The sequence below is a fragment of the Haemaphysalis longicornis genome, unplaced genomic scaffold, assembly GCF_048455015.1.
Source record: "Haemaphysalis longicornis isolate Haplotype H1 unplaced genomic scaffold, Haemaphysalis longicornis Haplotype H1 scaffold_13, whole genome shotgun sequence".
NCBI classification, from domain to species: Eukaryota; Metazoa; Arthropoda; class Arachnida; order Ixodida; family Ixodidae; genus Haemaphysalis; species Haemaphysalis longicornis.
In genome coordinates this window covers 21,061,581-21,078,343 of record NW_027526233.1, presented here as the reverse complement: position 1 = coordinate 21,078,343, position 16,763 = coordinate 21,061,581, and the positions used below count along the sequence as shown (strand labels likewise).

Genomic DNA, 16,763 nt, shown 5'->3' with positions numbered 1-16,763 from the left:
ATCCATGCTGTGAAGGTGGTTGGAGAGCGAAGCTGTAAACGACACCCTCAACAATTGCCCATGTGACGTCACTTGAATTCGCACACGTGGCTCCACAAAGAGTGTCCGCTAGCTGTTACCTCGCATTCGCGGGGGCGCCATCCCGAACGCAGCAGCAAGTTGGCCAAGGTTGGACTAGCGCGGCGGATGCTTCCGCTCACTCTAGGTTGATTTTAACAATCTTACCTCGAATGGTGATGACAGGAAATCTAATTAATGAAATAATAGTTTTGGATGGAACTGTAGATGTGCTAATAAACAAAAGGGTAAAAATTTTAATCACATTGTGGTTGCATAAAAATGTTCCTGTTTTTTGCTAGGTACTAACAAACTGCATGTATGCTGCCTGTAGTGGCATCAGTATTGGTTTGCACTGACCTGTTGCAATGGTAGCAATATATACAATTACCCTGTACCCGCATTTCCTCTACAGCTGACTGCAAGCTAACAATACCAGCATAAGCTAATCCTAGCTTTTTTTGCTTAGCTCCACTGGGTCTTGTGTCTTGACACTGGTTACTTATTTTAAATTTACTTCCTTTAGGTTTCGACCTGGTGGCTGGCATCAGTGTAGATTACATGCACTGTGTCTTGCTAGGTGTGTGCCGACTAGTGACAGATGCTTGGTTCAACTCCAAGAACTCTGACCTTCCATTTTACGCTGGTATGTAATAGGGTTTAATATATCGTCTTCACCAACAAAATGTGATCTACTACAGTTAAAGGTTGGCAGCAAACAAAATGGCCGACCAAGTTGCTTGAGTAACCATAAACCATAATGGATGTTTAATGTACCCTCCAGGAATAACATGGCTTAGAACTGGAGACATCTTAGGCTTTACTGAGTGTCCTATAGCGCCTAATGACAAGATGATACCTTTAAAGGAACCAGTTGTTGCTTCTGAAAACCCGACTTTTACTACATCATGTGGGGATCACACCATTTCTATGGAAAAAAAGAAGAGTTGCTGTTGATTGTCACCACATGATGTAACATGCTAACAAAGAAAACTGCATAAAACTGCCAAAGTAATTTTGGGTCATTGTAATCTTCATAAGGCTCAAACAGAAGTGGCATCGTGCTTATTAAGTCTGCTGCTGCGGTGGCTCAGTGGCTAAGTCGTGCTGCTGAGCCCAAAAATGTGCCTTTGGCAGAGTGAGCTGTAATTGTGCGATTGGCACAGCCGTATTATGTCAAACGGAGTAGCAAACACTGTGGGTATAACAACACCAAAGCAAAATTATAGCAGGGGGCATAAGCATAAATTGTGCTTGCTGTAGATACCTGCCTTGGTGCTGCAGGTAAGCTTTGGTTGAAAAGCAGGGGGCGCACTATAACTGGTAGTTTCTTGTTGTATACAGGAAAGCGACCGCAACGCGACAAGGTCAACGAACGTCTACTGTGCATCCAGCCTCCCCACTGTATCACACGGTTGCCACGTCGGGTTGAAGACAGGATTCACTGGAAGGCATCAGAGTGGAAGCAGTGGCTACTGTACTATGCCATTCCATGCACTGAAGGTGTGGTTCCGCTGCACCAGTGGCGGCACTTCATGAAACTCTCAGAAGCAGTTCACATCCTGCTGCGACAATCTCTGTCTGCCCGTGCCATTGACCGTGCAGGTAATTTTTTACATACAGTAAAATGTGTATGGGAAGCATATAGAGAGTTGAAGGATGGCTCAAAGAAAAAAAGTGTTATAATTCGTAATACTGCTCCTTTTCCCTCCCCCGGATTACTCTATAAGCCCGCCTCCGCGCTTCTCGTGGGGGATAAATGTAACAGATGAATCTGCGAGTGCTCACCTCGCTACAAGACGACCCAGCAGTAAATTTTTCTGTCAAGGAAAGTTTGACATCCACCTAAATGCAGCCATACGGCTACAAAGGAAAGCTATACAGATTTCTCGGAAACTTCGCAGTTGAAGAAAAATTCGTCCTGGTCCAGGATTCGAACCCGGGACCACTGCTTAAACGGAGCAGTCGCTCTACCAACTGAGCTAACCAGGAGGCTAGTGGTTAGTAGTGCGAAGGCGAATTGTTCAACAACTCGAAGTGAAGGACAGGTGTTAATCGTTCAGATTTAGGGGAAATCCCAAAGGTGGAGTAAGTTTCTGTAAAGGAAAGTTTGACATCCACCTAAATGCACACGACTGACTCCCGAGTATAATTTTGCATTATCCAGCGTAGTTATTTCGTAGAATGTTTGTGAATTTATGCCGCATTGGCTTGTCCAGGGTAGTGATCAATTTCTCATACGTGATATTGACAAGTGTAACTTGCGTGCTGTCAGGTATGAGTGCTCCGCTAGATTATGTAAGCACACAAAGCCGATTTACATCCTGGTGTATGGCCGCAACATGACCATCGGAGGATACACTGCTTACGGAGACACTGCCACTAAATTTCAGGGCAGCGGAATTGCAATCAGCTGCATGCATGTGTCGGCTTCGGGACGCTGGCCTGTGACACACACCTGGAGCTCATACAGACCAAATGTACCACACCAAGGTCGCGTCATAAACGTTTATACTGTCGTAAACACACCACGCTTGAAAACAGAGTGTCTGCTCCACATTTTTCTGTACTTAGAACGCGTACAAACGGTAAATCGCAGTCTTGAACGAGCCCCAAAAGCAACGGCGATGGGGGGGAGCGGGCCGGAGACTCCCGCGGCTGCTTTCAAAGCGGACCGCTAGGGGGATTTCAGTGGTGCCCCTACAGGCAGCGCTCGAGGTGTATAGGTGCTATTCGTTGAAAAGTTTAGCGGTCAATTTCTTTGCCTGGCAACACTGGAAACTGGCACAGACATGGCCAATGCGCCAAGGACACGGCTCAGCTTGGGCCACTGCGCCCGCACACCGAAGAAAAAAAAACACCGGCGTGCGTCATCTGCTCCGTTCTAATCCAATTCTAAACGGTGGTGTCAACAGAGATGTTACTAAATGCACTCACATTGAACTTGAGGGAATACTTTGCATTCGTTAAGGTAGAGTTTGTAACGCGATACAGCCATGTGCTTCATAGTCGTGCCTAGCATGGACAAGTACCGCCATCCCGCGGAGCCCGACGTAACGAGTGACGACGCCCCACGGCCGGGCTACAGTGGTGGCGCGCACTGTGTTGACACGGCTTTCGCAGCGGCGGCGGCGGCGAGAACAATGCAGCTCAGTCTAGACGTAAAGTTCCGCCACCAACGTGCGCACGCCGCTGCTCTGGCCCAGCAGTGGGTGCACTCACATGGTTGCATGGAGGGGAAGAGAGGTGCCTGATCTGCGGGCGTGCGTACAACATCGCCTAGCAACAGAGCTTGACCACAGATATGGCGGCGCACACTTGGTTGTCTGCATGCATTCCGCGCCATCGAATACCGGTTATAGGTGCTAACAGAAAGAATTTCGGAACCGCAAATGGTGTACTTAAATGTTTGGTATGACTGCTTGCGATGAAATGAGATGAGTACAGTTTTTTTAATGTTTAAGTGCATTAACCACATTTCGCACCATGTTTGAATGAGGTATAGATCTGACTGAAGAAATGCAGAATCAGAAGGATCAAGTACACAGTGGTAAACAACGCAAGCATTGGTGAATAATTGGATATTAGACTGAATGATAGTAAAAAGGTCAATAACGTAGATCAAGAATAGTAGAGGACCGAGGATAGGGCCCTGCAGAACTCCAGAAAGAACAGGGGACATATCGGAAGGAACGTATTGGGCAGTGTAAATTCCTGAGATGATTTTTACCATTACTGAGCTGGTGTTTAGAAAAGTAGACTTCAAGAACGTTACCAAGTGTCACACATTGAGTGCTACCAATTTTCCTGTAGAAATAATTTTTTTTTAGTTTCTGAGTTTGGAATGTCCTTTCTTAAAACTTCTTGCAGAGCACCTCCTTTCTGCCTTTGTGGGACGTTGTGCAGACCTGTACGGTGCCACAGGTGCTACGTTCAACGTACACCAGCTTCTTCATCTGGCCAGCAGTGTGCGCAACCTTGGACCACTGTGGGCTAATTCTGCTTTTGTTTTTGAGTCCGGTAATGGCAAAATTGTGAAGTCAGCCACAGCAGCCAATGGCCTGCCCCACCAAATTGTTGAGCGCGTGGCCATGGCGGAGCAGCTGGACTTGTGTGTTGCTACGCTAAACATTACTGGGGAGGAACGAGAAATTTGTGAAACGTTCCTTGGGCACACACATGTGTCCAATGCTGTCCAGATTGAGGATGTCACCCTTCTTGGCCTCAATAGACATGCTGACCTAAGCGACACTGAAAAGCAGCTGCTGCATGAAGTCGGATATGGCAGTGCTGATTGCTATGACCGGTTCATGTGGAAAAAACAAGTTTACCACAGCGTGCTCTACAAAAGACCCAGCAAGAGTGACACAACTTTCGTCGAGACGACAGAAGGTTTTTTCCGGATACAAAAAGTTGTCAACATAGTAGCCAGGGAAGGCCATGAGTGCTTGTTGTTGTGCAAAGAAGTCTTGTTTCTAGAAGAATCGGTGTTTCCTGACCATATAAGACCATGTTTTTTGTCAGCAACAGAGATTCCTACAATTCTGAGGCCAAGGGATGTGCTGCGAAGCTGCGTGTTTGTGGAATTCACTTGTGAGCAAAAAGCGTTTTTGTGCCTCATGCCAAACATGATTGAAAGGGATTAAAAGTTTGAGCCATTATCTCGTTATCATGTCTCACTGTGAGAAATTTCTGGAGAAATGTTTGCTTTGTGTTGCCCTTATTGGTACTGCAGGCACTACAAAGTTTGAATTACCTGACAATTTTACAAGAGGAAATTAAAATAAAATAAAAATCTGCAGGTATGGCATGGGAAAAGTAATATGAACATTATATCGTCCTTGTGAACCTGTGTTTGTTAATATTGGCTCTTATATTTTAATGAAGGAGTGCCTCTTAATATGCAATTAGTGTAGGCCTCTTATAATGTATGTAAAAAAGTAGGCCCTGTAGTGGAAGTGTGCTATAAAAAAAGTAAACTGTAAGAGGTCCAAATCAAGTCAGACCACCTGGGGATCTTCAATGCAACCAAGAATTTGGCATACGGACATTCTTGTTTTTTGCATACATCAGAAAAATGGCTGCTATGACCAGGATCGAACCAGCGTCCTTACATTTCACAACAGGTCATTGAGCTGTGAAAACATACAGCCAAAATGTGTACAACCCAAGGCCACATTTGCAGCCTTCCTGTCAAGCTTTTTTTTTTGTCATCACTGAAATACTAGAGAATTGACAAAAGATATTTCAGGTCCTTTTTTTTTGCAATTGGTTTGTGCTGCTGAATTTTTCCCAAATGCAGACATGGCTAAATTTCATTTTTATGTACGTTGAGGGCAAGGACTTGTTATTTATTAGCATTTCTACAATTGGAATTGACAGGAATTCAATTGGTATTGACAGGGCCACAAGCATGGACAATAATGCCGTTGCATGACACAAGCTTTTATTCCTTTCTGCTCAGTGCTTGATTTGCTGGTAACGCAAAAGACAAGCGCCGATCATTACATTATGGTAGGGTCAAGTCATCTTATTTCGGCTTGCTATCTCTAGAAGTGCACTAAGGGAAAGTACGTGTGGTTGCCACGTGACATCAGATGTCTAACACAAATGTGAAAATGAGGCACCCCTTTTTTGTAAAAGGGTCGAAAGTTGGGCAAGTTGGTATTGACGCATCTTAAAAATCCAACTGCGCGCAAACAAGGAGCTAGACACATTTTAAAAGCTGGTTCAGATTGTATTAGTCACCCATCTATTGCCTTGCTTAGTCGCGAAGTCGCCTACATAGATGGGCACTAAACATGAATTTGAAGCCTCTTCAGGGCATGCGTGGTGAAGAGGGGGAGGATATTTCATGTGTGATGGTGTTATCGTCGCGGAATTATCTGTCATTTGTGTGCTTCTGAGTTTTTATTTATTTTTATTTTTATTTTTTGTGTGTGCAGCCGATAGCGCTGAGAATGTGACGTATGTGGGGTGCCTGGGTATTTAATGTTCTGATTTTTGTAACAATAAACCAGTTGTGAGTCTGCGCTTGTGGTGTCTTCAGTGTGTTCACGTCCTTGTTAATTTGCGGGCAGTTGGATTTTTAAGATACCCCTTTTTTGGTTGTTTCACCGCCAAGTTAGATGGGGGCTGGCCTAGAGTTGCTAGCGTAGAGCTTAGTACATGTACAATCATTCCACTATTTCTGTTATCTCATCCATGTTGCGCATAATCTTACCCCTTTTGTCTCTAGCGTATGTACGTTGTGTATTTGCCAGTAGCTGGCTTTCTGATTGCCACTCTTTTGCTTCCTCCTTTTTTTAAAGTTTGTTCAACCTTTGACAAATGTCGGTAACTTTTATTTTGTTGGTCAATTTCGACAAAAAGAAAGTGCTTGTTGCTGGTTTTTCAACAAAAGAGCTGTGACTATGTATGAATGGACATGTTTCAGGTGTTCTTTACATTATGCTATGTGAGAAATGTATTCTTGGACATGTGAATTATAATGCTTTTACATGTCTGTCAATGTGACCATGGGTTCTTCATATCATATGAAATGAGGGGTGTAAATTGCGTGGGAAAACTGCCCTGGAACCATTGTTAATGCCGGTTAATTAGTGGCCGTGTTAAAATTTAATGATGCAACAGCAACAAAAGATGTCATCACATCAAAGTTGCAGCCAGAACCTATCGCTGTGCTAACGCATGGCCACGTATCGGTTGTTGTTGTAATGTGAACTTCTAATGAAAAAAATTCCGGGCCATCTTTACTAAAGTGAAACCTGGGGAGGGGCGAGGCATGCAGTGTATAAGGGTAGTTTTGTTGTTGTTGTAATATGTATTTATTAATCCTAATTACACTCCATGCCTTGAGATAGGGTAGTTGGAGCATGGGGAGGGGGAGGGCGGGGCAGCGAGTGTCTTGGCTAAATGTGGTCCTGTGTGGCGGCTTTTCAAACATATACAAGAAGAGAGTCGAGAACCATCTTCCTGCGTTCTGTAGACCACTCCACTCCACTCCACTCCACTCCCACAGCGTTTGTGGTTTGACTTGAGGAGGGCAGCTGCATAGTACATAGTACACGGTTAAGGCCAGCTACTTGGTGGCTGTGAGGTGATCCACACTGTTTGCAGATACCGTCGCGGGGGTGTACACGAAAGCATGACGTGCGGTGTTGCAGCAGTGTTCATCCGAATGCGTCGGAGTGTGACTGTTGCCCACGGTTATAACCGGATTGGACAGGGTAATCCTCTTCAGGTAGACGAAGTCGAAGCGCTGCGCGTCGCTCATCACATGCTTTAACTATAGCTTCCTTGTAGTCATACTCTTGGTCATTCCCTTCCTCTTCCAACTCGTTGGGCAGAAGCTCCAAAGATGGAGGTGTTGACGCTTGGAGAGCGGGGAAGACGTTCGTCGGTCACGATAGAGGATTTTGGCAATATTCGGGCTTGTGGCGGCAGTTTTGTGCGCTTCTTCCGTCGCTAGTAGTAAGGCCCTCAGTTCCGCTTCCTTCACAGACGAGGTACCATGGGGAGCCTTGGCTCCTTTAGTTTTGGTCCTGTCGCAGTACCACGCTATGGCGACCTGATCACCTTGAAGAGCTGCATCAGTGTAAATCCTGCGCACCCCTTCATCGTCGTCAGTACGCTGGAGCTCTTTCAGGTGTGTCGTTGCTACTTGTTAGCGGCGTGTCAGATATGTGTTGTGCTTGTGTTTTTGGGCACGGGTCGGTGATCAACACTGACTATTTATTTCCATATTTTCAGGCAGTTGGTAGATCGGATGCTTCATGTCCAGCGAGTGACCAAGTTGACGAAGAATGGCCCTGCTGACTTGAGTGCTTTCGAGACATTGTAGTTGTGAGGCTTCTAAGCTTTCAGCTCTGTCTTCAGTGGTGTTCATCCCTCAGTGAAGGCGGAGATATTAAACCATTGCGAATTGAGGAAGACCAGAGACAACTCGCATGGCTTTGTGGTTAAGGTATTCTACAGACTCGTTGTTTGTTTGCAAGTCTATAGAAGTTATACCTGTACGCCGCCTTTGAAACAAACACGCCATTTACCAAAATGCAAAGAATGTGTTCATCGGCGCCCCACTTTGAAGTAACCCAAGGTAAAAAAGCATTCAACTCAGTACTTCATGAGAAAGTTATGCAAGGCGCATGCAATCGAGAACTGGACGGAAAGCCACTCACTTTTGTGCAAGATTGCCTGCGAGACCGCCACTATCGAGTACGAGTTGGTGACACGTACATGCACACGGCCCCAAAACTGCAAACTGCGTCGGAGTACCTCAAGGTTCAGTCCTATCGCCAACACTATTTAATATCATCATGGCTGACCTTCCCCCACTCCTGGATGGGATTGAAGGGTCACGTTTCACGATCTATGCAGATGACATCACGCTTTGGGCGATAGGAGCCTCGAGAAGTGTACTCTTGGTGCCTTGGCGTTTTTGCCCAGGGAGCTGAAATCGTTGAGGGGTAGAGGTATACAGCTTTGCTTGAAGCACGAAGCGTTCTAACCCGAGGCGTTGGAAAACGAGGGTCCCGGCCGGTGTGTTTTTAGTACGCGTTACGTTCTAGCGCGAGGTGAAAACGAGGTCCCGGTGTTTTAGTACCGGGAATAGAGCGAGGCGTCAACGAGTGTCTTGTTGTTTTAGTACCGCGACAACATCGACGATGACATAAGACACCCACAGCTCTACCCCCTAAGGGGCTCCGCCCCTAAAATAGCCCAGTCGATCGTTCGGCGATCGTAAACGCGTGTAGCATTATCGTGGTCGGGGCCAAAAACGGGAGGACCTTAACAGCAGCTAGGCTTTATGACATGGTAACTATCAGGTGGCGCTGCATCGGCGGAGCTCCTCGGCGAAATCTATCTATCAGTGGAAAACCTGGGGATACAAACTAGACAAAAAGATGCTGTCATCTTTCTGCCTACTTTGTTTTTGTGTCCGCATATGTTTTTAGCTGGCTATTTCTTGAAAAGAGAGAATTCCGGCGCTGTGTATAGAATATTCTCCTCTATATGCCATGATTGTTACAAAGAATAAAATCATATAATAAGGTGTCTTCGATTTGGCTGCACTCGCTGAACTCATTCAGGTAGTGCGCAGCACGTACTCGTTCGATTTTCGAGTGCAGCGCGCGGCGCCTGCAGGATTTACCGACGGTGCATGCATAGAGTGCAGGGATGACTTCATGGCTTTCCCTGTACATCCTAGTGAGGAGATGCAGGAGACGACAAAAGTGCAGTCCTGGTGCCGAACTAATCCTGAACTCATGCGGAAAGTGCAGGCAAAATCTGAGTTCGCGCCGTCTCGGCCGGTATATATACGAAGCCAATTTTCGTGTCATTTTGTTATTTATGCAGCAGTAAAGAGAAATTGTCCTTGAATAGTGTTTTAATTGGGCTAAATATTGTAGAATTAATATAATACCTCTTTTCCTCATACATGTTCGAGGCAAAACGTGCATACACACGTACGGAATATGGCTCGGCCCTGGCGCCGAGTTCGTTTGACGGCGCCCGCAATTAACAAATGTGCGCGCGTGGGAAGTTACACCATGATCGATTTTTTTTAAATCTGTTCTTCGTTATACACCGTCTATACCATGTATAAAGCAATTGATTGGACGCACCCATGTCCTAGGTTCAGCTGGTGTGGATCGGTACGTGCGATCGTAATATGCGCGGTCCCCAGGTTCCAGATCTGCGAGCGCGCGCTAATTGTGTTCGCGATTTCATCGCAGATATCTGAAATAGCTCTAACGGCAATTCAGCCGCCGTACAGCGCCGTACAACCGCAAGCCCTGACTCGGTACGTGGAGAAAAGCGTAGGTCAATTGTGCCGGCGCGCGCAATCGAGGTATTTACGGACGCGATATAACCTAGCTGATGTGATGGGAAAGCATCATTCTGGCTGTATGTAGGTGTTTCCCTCTGTGTTGAAAATCCTATTTGCTAACACATATTAAAATTCCACTAACATTGGTGACGGCAAGGTTGCGTGCGATGAGCTGATCCGCTAGTGCGTACTGGCCCAAGCGCTTTGAGCAGCGTAGCTAGTAGCCGATCGCACTGGAACCATCGCGCATCAGTGCTTCCAGCACCCATGTTCGTAAGGCGCTAGTGGATCCAGCGCCACTTTCAGTGCTGCGAGTACAGCCGAGTGCTGCAAGTGTGGACTGCCAGCGTCTTCTCCGTTATCGCTAGCCTCGCGAGTGCCGCCCAGTGCACTGGTTTCACGCTAGCCAAACTGGTTTTTTTGATAGGGGAGGCGACGGAAAAAACATTAAAATGCTCGTTGACGAAAATTACGCCCACCTCCCCTCGCGGGAACCAACCCTGGTGTGATGCGACGCTGAGGGCGGTTCAAGCGCAAGCGGAGATCAACCGTCGACCGAAAGGCCGCCGGAGAGCGGCACACTGGTTATATGCGCAGCGCGCCCGAAAGAGAGGAGACCGCGGAAGAGAGAGTACTGCACATGCGCCGGCGCCAGTGCGTCTGCCGCGGCTATGACGCAACACAATCCAACACAATCCACTTTAATCGAATCCAATCCAATCCAAGCCAAGCCAAGCCGTGCCAATCCATTCGAATCAAATCCAATGCCTCTCGCGAGAGAGGGGCACGGAGAGGAGAGGGGGTGAGTGGCATAGAGCGCAGCTCGCGCGCCGACGAGAATGGGGGAGGGGCGGACGGCGACGACGTCAGGGACAAGGCGAGTGAATGAGATGCAGTCGCATCTAAAAATCTGAGAGGAGAATATTGCCTAGGAGAGCTACCACCTGTACGTCTTTTGTTCCTCTTAAGTTTTTTGTGCGTGCACTAAGAGCAACGCTAGCATTAAACGAAGAGCGGAACACATAGGTATATTTGTTTCTTGCTAGTTTTTTGTAAGGTCACGTGTCACCACCCGCTACAAGAGGGATACCACTATCAATCATTATATGCAACAGCAGCAAGAGTTTTATATTTTTATTTCAGGGCAGAAGTGATATATCCTTAAAAGCAAACTAGGCCGTTGTGAGCATTGATGTGCCTTTGTAGAGCTTTTCCAAATGGTGCACGATGGTTTTTAAGTCCGTCGGTCACGAAGCTGTGTTTCGCATACGAATGTTAGCGGGTGAACCCCCCTTCAGCCTCTCCGTATACGCACCACCACTGAAAACGACGCCGGAATCAACTATACGGCATGTAAATCTCCAAAGAGGAAGGAATTACTGTTAGGATGAGAAAAGCCAATGTATGCATAATTTTCTGACACGGACGACTGAGATGTGGCGTATTTAGCAGAAAAAAACTTTAAAAAGAGTATGATGGAAACATTGGAAAACTCATTTGGTCGATTTTCAGTGGCCCGCTGCCGGCGGCAAGCTTGGTCCAGCAAATGGTGGACGGCTTAACTCGGTCAACCGTCTGCGTACGCAGGCCCAACCACCGGGTTTTTTCTTGGCCCAACCCTAAGAAGCTTTGCTTTAAAGAATATAACGAAGTATAGGCAGATTTTATCGTGAAACTCAAAAACAATGGAGCCACAGTATAAGACTCTTTTGTCGTTCGTCCCAGCCCTAGTAGGCAGGGCGAAGTAATCAAGCTCTGCAGCCGTTCCTTTCGTTACTTATTTGGCCGACTCGGGGAGGTTAACAACCCTGTTTCTTTTCCCGAGGCGGCACCGTCTGCCCTTGGCACGAGGAGCAGCGATAAACCAGCCTGGCGGGGGAAACTTGAAAATTGTGCGTTTGTGGTGGTGTCCCCACGCTCTCCCTAATCGCACCGGGAAGAAGGCGGCTGTCGTCCCGCCAGCACCCAGTGGAGGACCTATCGGCCTTCTCCTCAAACAGTGCCGCCGCTCTCATCGATCAAGAAACCACGGCGAAACTTCGGACCGAGTGCGCTGCTGGGCCCTTCGCTGCAGCGCTGCACTTTCAAGGGTTGTTCCGCGCCAGGCGGGGACCAGAGTGAAAATCTGTTCGTGATCTCGTCGAACCGGCAGGAACTGCTCCACGGCCATTCTAGGAGCCCGCACTGAAGGCTTCAACTTCAGGCTACTGCGTTCAGGTAACGCCCTTTCCGAACGGAGCAGTTCGACGCGGGGGAATCGCTTGTCAAACGAGTATGTACGTTATTATCACGACGTAGAGTCCTAACGCTTTTTTAAAAGCGAAACGTTGTATGGCTAAGCGAAAAAACAACCTGCGTTCACGTGTACGCAGAAAGCTCCTCCCTCAAAACTCCATACGCCTCATGAAAAAGAAAATAATGCTGGCGGTTACATTTCCTAATGCGATATTTGGTCGCAGCTCTTCAGCTGGTTTTACTGTGCAATATAGGTCGAGGAAAAAATTTCAGGCAGACATATTTGTATCGTTTCCCAAAACCTGAATTTGCGGTGGCCGAAGAAGGACCCGCACAAGTTCCCTCGATCATTGTTCAGCACTCACTCGGTATTCTGGCATCGGTGGTGCTGAGACTCCACCCTGGCAGCTCGTTTAGCTGCAGCGGCTGACGAAGCGCAAGAACGGGTGCGTCACTTCCAATTTAGCAGTCAGTCCTGATGTCTGCAGTGCGCTGAGGCAGCACTCACTCGTGTTCTCTCGAAGGTAGCTATGGTGAGCCTCTGCGTCCGCGGCGCGAATTGCGTCACTGGAAGGGACTGCGAACTGCGTCTTACGAAGCGAACGCACGTCATCGTCACGCGCACGCCTCACTGACGTTTTCACCAAGCGTCGTGCAGTCGAGCGCCGCGAGCGGGCACAGCATACTGCCCCCTCCGTCCCACCCCACCCCCACACTTTCGGACAACTGTCTCGCGCCGCCACGACGAACCGCCCTTCCTTGCGTTTTAAATTCAGAGCATTTCTCAGCCTCGCCTCTTCCTGCGTCGGACGGCGTCCACAGCCCCGCGTCAGCAGCACGTGCGCCTCTCCTCCTTCCCTCCTCTCTCTTAACAGCAGCTGGCGCGCGCATACGTCGTAGTCAGCCCGTTCGCTCCGTCGCGGTATCGGCGTAACAGGTGCGTGATAGCAGCGCGGTGGGTCGTGGAACGGCGCGCGCTGCTTGCGCATGCGCGCTCTCCCTCTACTGCGCGCGCTGCAAATATAAAGCAGCTAGCGGTCGCTCGTGCTTGAGTCACTGCGTTGCTCCTTCGTTCCTTGGTTGACACTCGCTCCACCCTAACGCGACTTTACTCTCCTCTCTCAACCCCAAACCAACACCAACGCAACTACAACCCAACCGAACGCGACTTTTCGCGGCGTTAACGACCCCCAATGCTCTGCATTTACTCGTGTTCCCCTCGAGGGAAGGCGCGGGAATTTTTTCTCTACCACCTCATATTCTGCTTTCTTTCACTCTTCGGACTTGCCATCGTTCGCCGATGACAACGGCGGCGACGCACTCCACGGGCGCCAAAAGGCTTCGCACTAAAATAATGTTTCCCGTAGTCAGAATCTAACCTGGAGGCCTCGCGTTATAAAAATAGCGTCTAATGCGTTTAGCTATCATCGTATACAGGCTGTACATTATTTGACTTGGGCTCGTAGCACTGGCATTGGCTTTGGACATGGCCGTGGGTTTTAGCGTGTGCTAACACGGTCCGTTTTCGGAGAGGTGTGGGACCTTGCGGGCAAAACAATCCGGGCATGGCAGTCATAAATAACTTTCAGCTGCGAGTTCGGAAATTAATGTGTGGTAACGACATATGTTGCCGAAACGTGCGTCTTAATTATCAATTTGACAGCCAACTTATGTCGGCTTAGAGGGCAATAGAACGAAGAATTATCGGTGTAACACTTAAGACACGAAACGATCTTCCTGGAGTTTCGACGCGTTTTACCCTATGCCGTTATTCATTTCTGTTCTGAATTGCATAATATATGTTCTAAGCACACACGCAGCTTCACTGTATTCACTAAGTGTGTGAATAACAAATAAAAACGAAGTTTTTTTTCTTGCTTCAGTAGTCTGCAATAAAACAAATAAAAACAGTGGTTTGTTCCTTCTGAGAATAAAAGTCCACGAGAATCAAGGGTAAAGTTATCTACAGCACTTCAACAGTGGCATCGTCGTGTCAGCGGCAGAAAGCCAAAGTGTGGAAATAACCACCTTAGGGTTTCCGTTTAGATACTTTAGTTGGCTTAGATACTTTAGTTGGCTTAGATACTGGTAGCCCCAGTTGCAAATACACAGAGGTGCAGGTAAATTCAAGCAGTCCATAAGCCTGTCAACAAAAACCAGCTTGGCATGTTTTTAGCGTAAACTTTGTACTGTACGCCATTATACTGAAGCCAAAATAACTTTTCGCATTTCAGTAGTAAGAATCTATATTGCCGCGAACCATACATTGGGTTTGTTTATTTGTGTTTTGCTTTTCCGCCCGGCTGCGCCGGTCTGTGTTATCTCTGCGCCAAGGGAAGCGCGTGTTCCATTCTTTCTTTTTGTGCCGCATGTGTTATCTGTTGTGATAGGGAGAGCATTCCGATCTAACGTGAACAGCCCAGAATAATCTTCTTGGATCTACTATGTTCTCGATGCGAATCGACGTTTCGAGAACCATGCGCGCCAAAAGATAAAAAGCCTGCAGTGCGGACGCCGGGGCATTCGATTCTGCGACGCTCGCTGACGCAAGTCACTTTGTTGACCGCTGCTTCGCCGCCTCTGTATTCTTTTGAGTTGTTAGGGGAGCACAAGTTCGCTCCAATAAGCTTGTTTCTCCTGCAAGACAACTGCGTCGTCCTTGGCTTCGTGACATCTGGTGGAGGTGCGGGGTACGCACCCTTCATGCCCACTGCAACCTCGGGAAGCCGCCAAGCCAGTCCAACAAGAGCCAGCCTCCGCCTGCAAGATTTTCCACCCGAGTTCGGTTTGATGCCAGAAGGGCCCAAGAGAAGGAACGCTGCAACCAACACCATGGTACAAGAAACAACGTCGCCAATCATGCTGCAGCAGCCCCGGGAACCGCCATCGTTCCGGGGAGCCCCCGCTGAAGATCCAGAGGAATGGTTGGAGAAGCTGGAGCGCGTGCGGATCTTCAACAGGTGGGACGATGAAGAAACCTTCCGGCATGTTTTCTTTTACTTGGAGGATGCAGCCCGAACTTGGTTTGAAAACCACGAGAGCGTCTTGACCGACTGGACGCAATTCAAAAGCGAGTTCCTTAAGACCTTCACGACCGTGGTGAGAAAAGAACGAGCTGCGATTTTACTGGAAACTCGAACGCAACACCCGAACGAAGGAGTCGTAATCTTCGTCGAGGAAATGAAGCGACTTTTCCGCCGTGCGGACCCAGGAATGACGGAAGAAAAGAAACTACGGTTTCTGATGCGAGGTGTGAAGCAAGAGCTCTTCGCGTGCCTTGTTCGCAACCCCCCCAAGACCGTGTCCGAATTCGCGTCTGAGGCCGCCGCGATGGAGAAGACGCTCGAAATCCGAACGAGGCAGTACGACCGCCCAATCAATGCGCTGGTTTCGGAGACGCTTGGTGCCAGCGCTATCAACTCCGACTCACTACGCGACACTATCCGCGAAATAGTGAGGGAGGAGCTGCGGAAACTGCTCCCGACGCCGCCGCAACCACAAGTCGCTTCTCTTACCGACGTCATTAGAGAAGAAGTGCAGCAAGCGCTGGGAACTTCAACGACGCCAGTAGCACCTCGCGAGCCGCAAGCCATGGCCTACGCGGCTGCTGTACATCGCCCTCGCCCACCTGCACCCTATCGTCACGAGGCTCCGTACCGTCGTCCCCTCTCGCCGGCCCGACCACCTGCGGCGCAACCCCCTGCCCCAAGGAAGACCGACGTGTGGCGAACGTCCGACAATCGTCCGCTGTGCTACCACTGCGGAGAGGCCGACCACGTCTACCGTCGCTGCCCCTACAGGAGGCTCGGTTTGCGAGGGTTCTCCGTCGACGCAACCCGCCCCCGAACTGGCCAGCGCCCATCAGAGATCGAAGAGTACCTGTCCAACACCAGCCGTCGACCAGCCCGTTTCAACCGTTCGCCGTCACCCTACCCATACCAGTCGCTGAACCGCCGTAGCAATGCTGAGTTCTCACGTGGAAGGTCCCCCAGCCCACGCGGGGGAAACTAAAAGCAGCAACTTCTGGAGGTAAAGTTGCACGATCGTGGAAAAATGAAAACCCTCCAACGACGCAACGACTCGCGGAAGACAGTGACTCACAACATGCCCTCATCCCGACGACCCGACCCAGACCTGACGAGACTCCCGTACACGACAACAGCTATACGCCGCGACGCGTACCCGACCTGACCGAGACGTCCGTTGAGAAGACGACGACAACGACGATGCACAGTGCCCGACCATCAACACATACAAGCAGAGATACGACGCCCCGACGAACCCGGAACTCGAGGACGACTGCATCTGACGTCAAGGTGTCCATCGACGGCTTTGACGTAGTCGCCCTCATAGACACGGGAGCTGACTATTCGGTAATGAGCGGACCATTTGCGTCTAAACTGAAGAAAGTTATGACCAGATGGGACGGTCCGCACATACGCACAGCAGGAGGCCACCTCGTGACGCCAAGTGGAACGTGCACATCACGCGTCACCATAGACGGCACAACGTACCCTGCGGCGTTCGTCGTTCTGCCTAACTGCTCCCGCGACGTGATTCTCGGAATGGACTTTTTGACGGACAACGGCGCAATAATTGACCTGCAGACCAAGTCGATAACATTTTCCTCCAATCA

At 48.8% G+C, this 16,763-nt stretch overlaps 1 non-coding gene across 1 annotated transcript; it reads right to left on the bottom strand.

Moving 5' to 3' along the window:
* Nucleotides 1–1,975: 1,975 nt before the first annotated feature.
* On the bottom strand, nt 1,976–2,049 carry Trnan-guu (transfer RNA asparagine (anticodon GUU)). The gene has a single exon. It is a non-coding gene; the product is annotated as a tRNA-Asn (tRNA).
* Nucleotides 2,050–16,763: the final 14,714 nt, after the last annotated feature.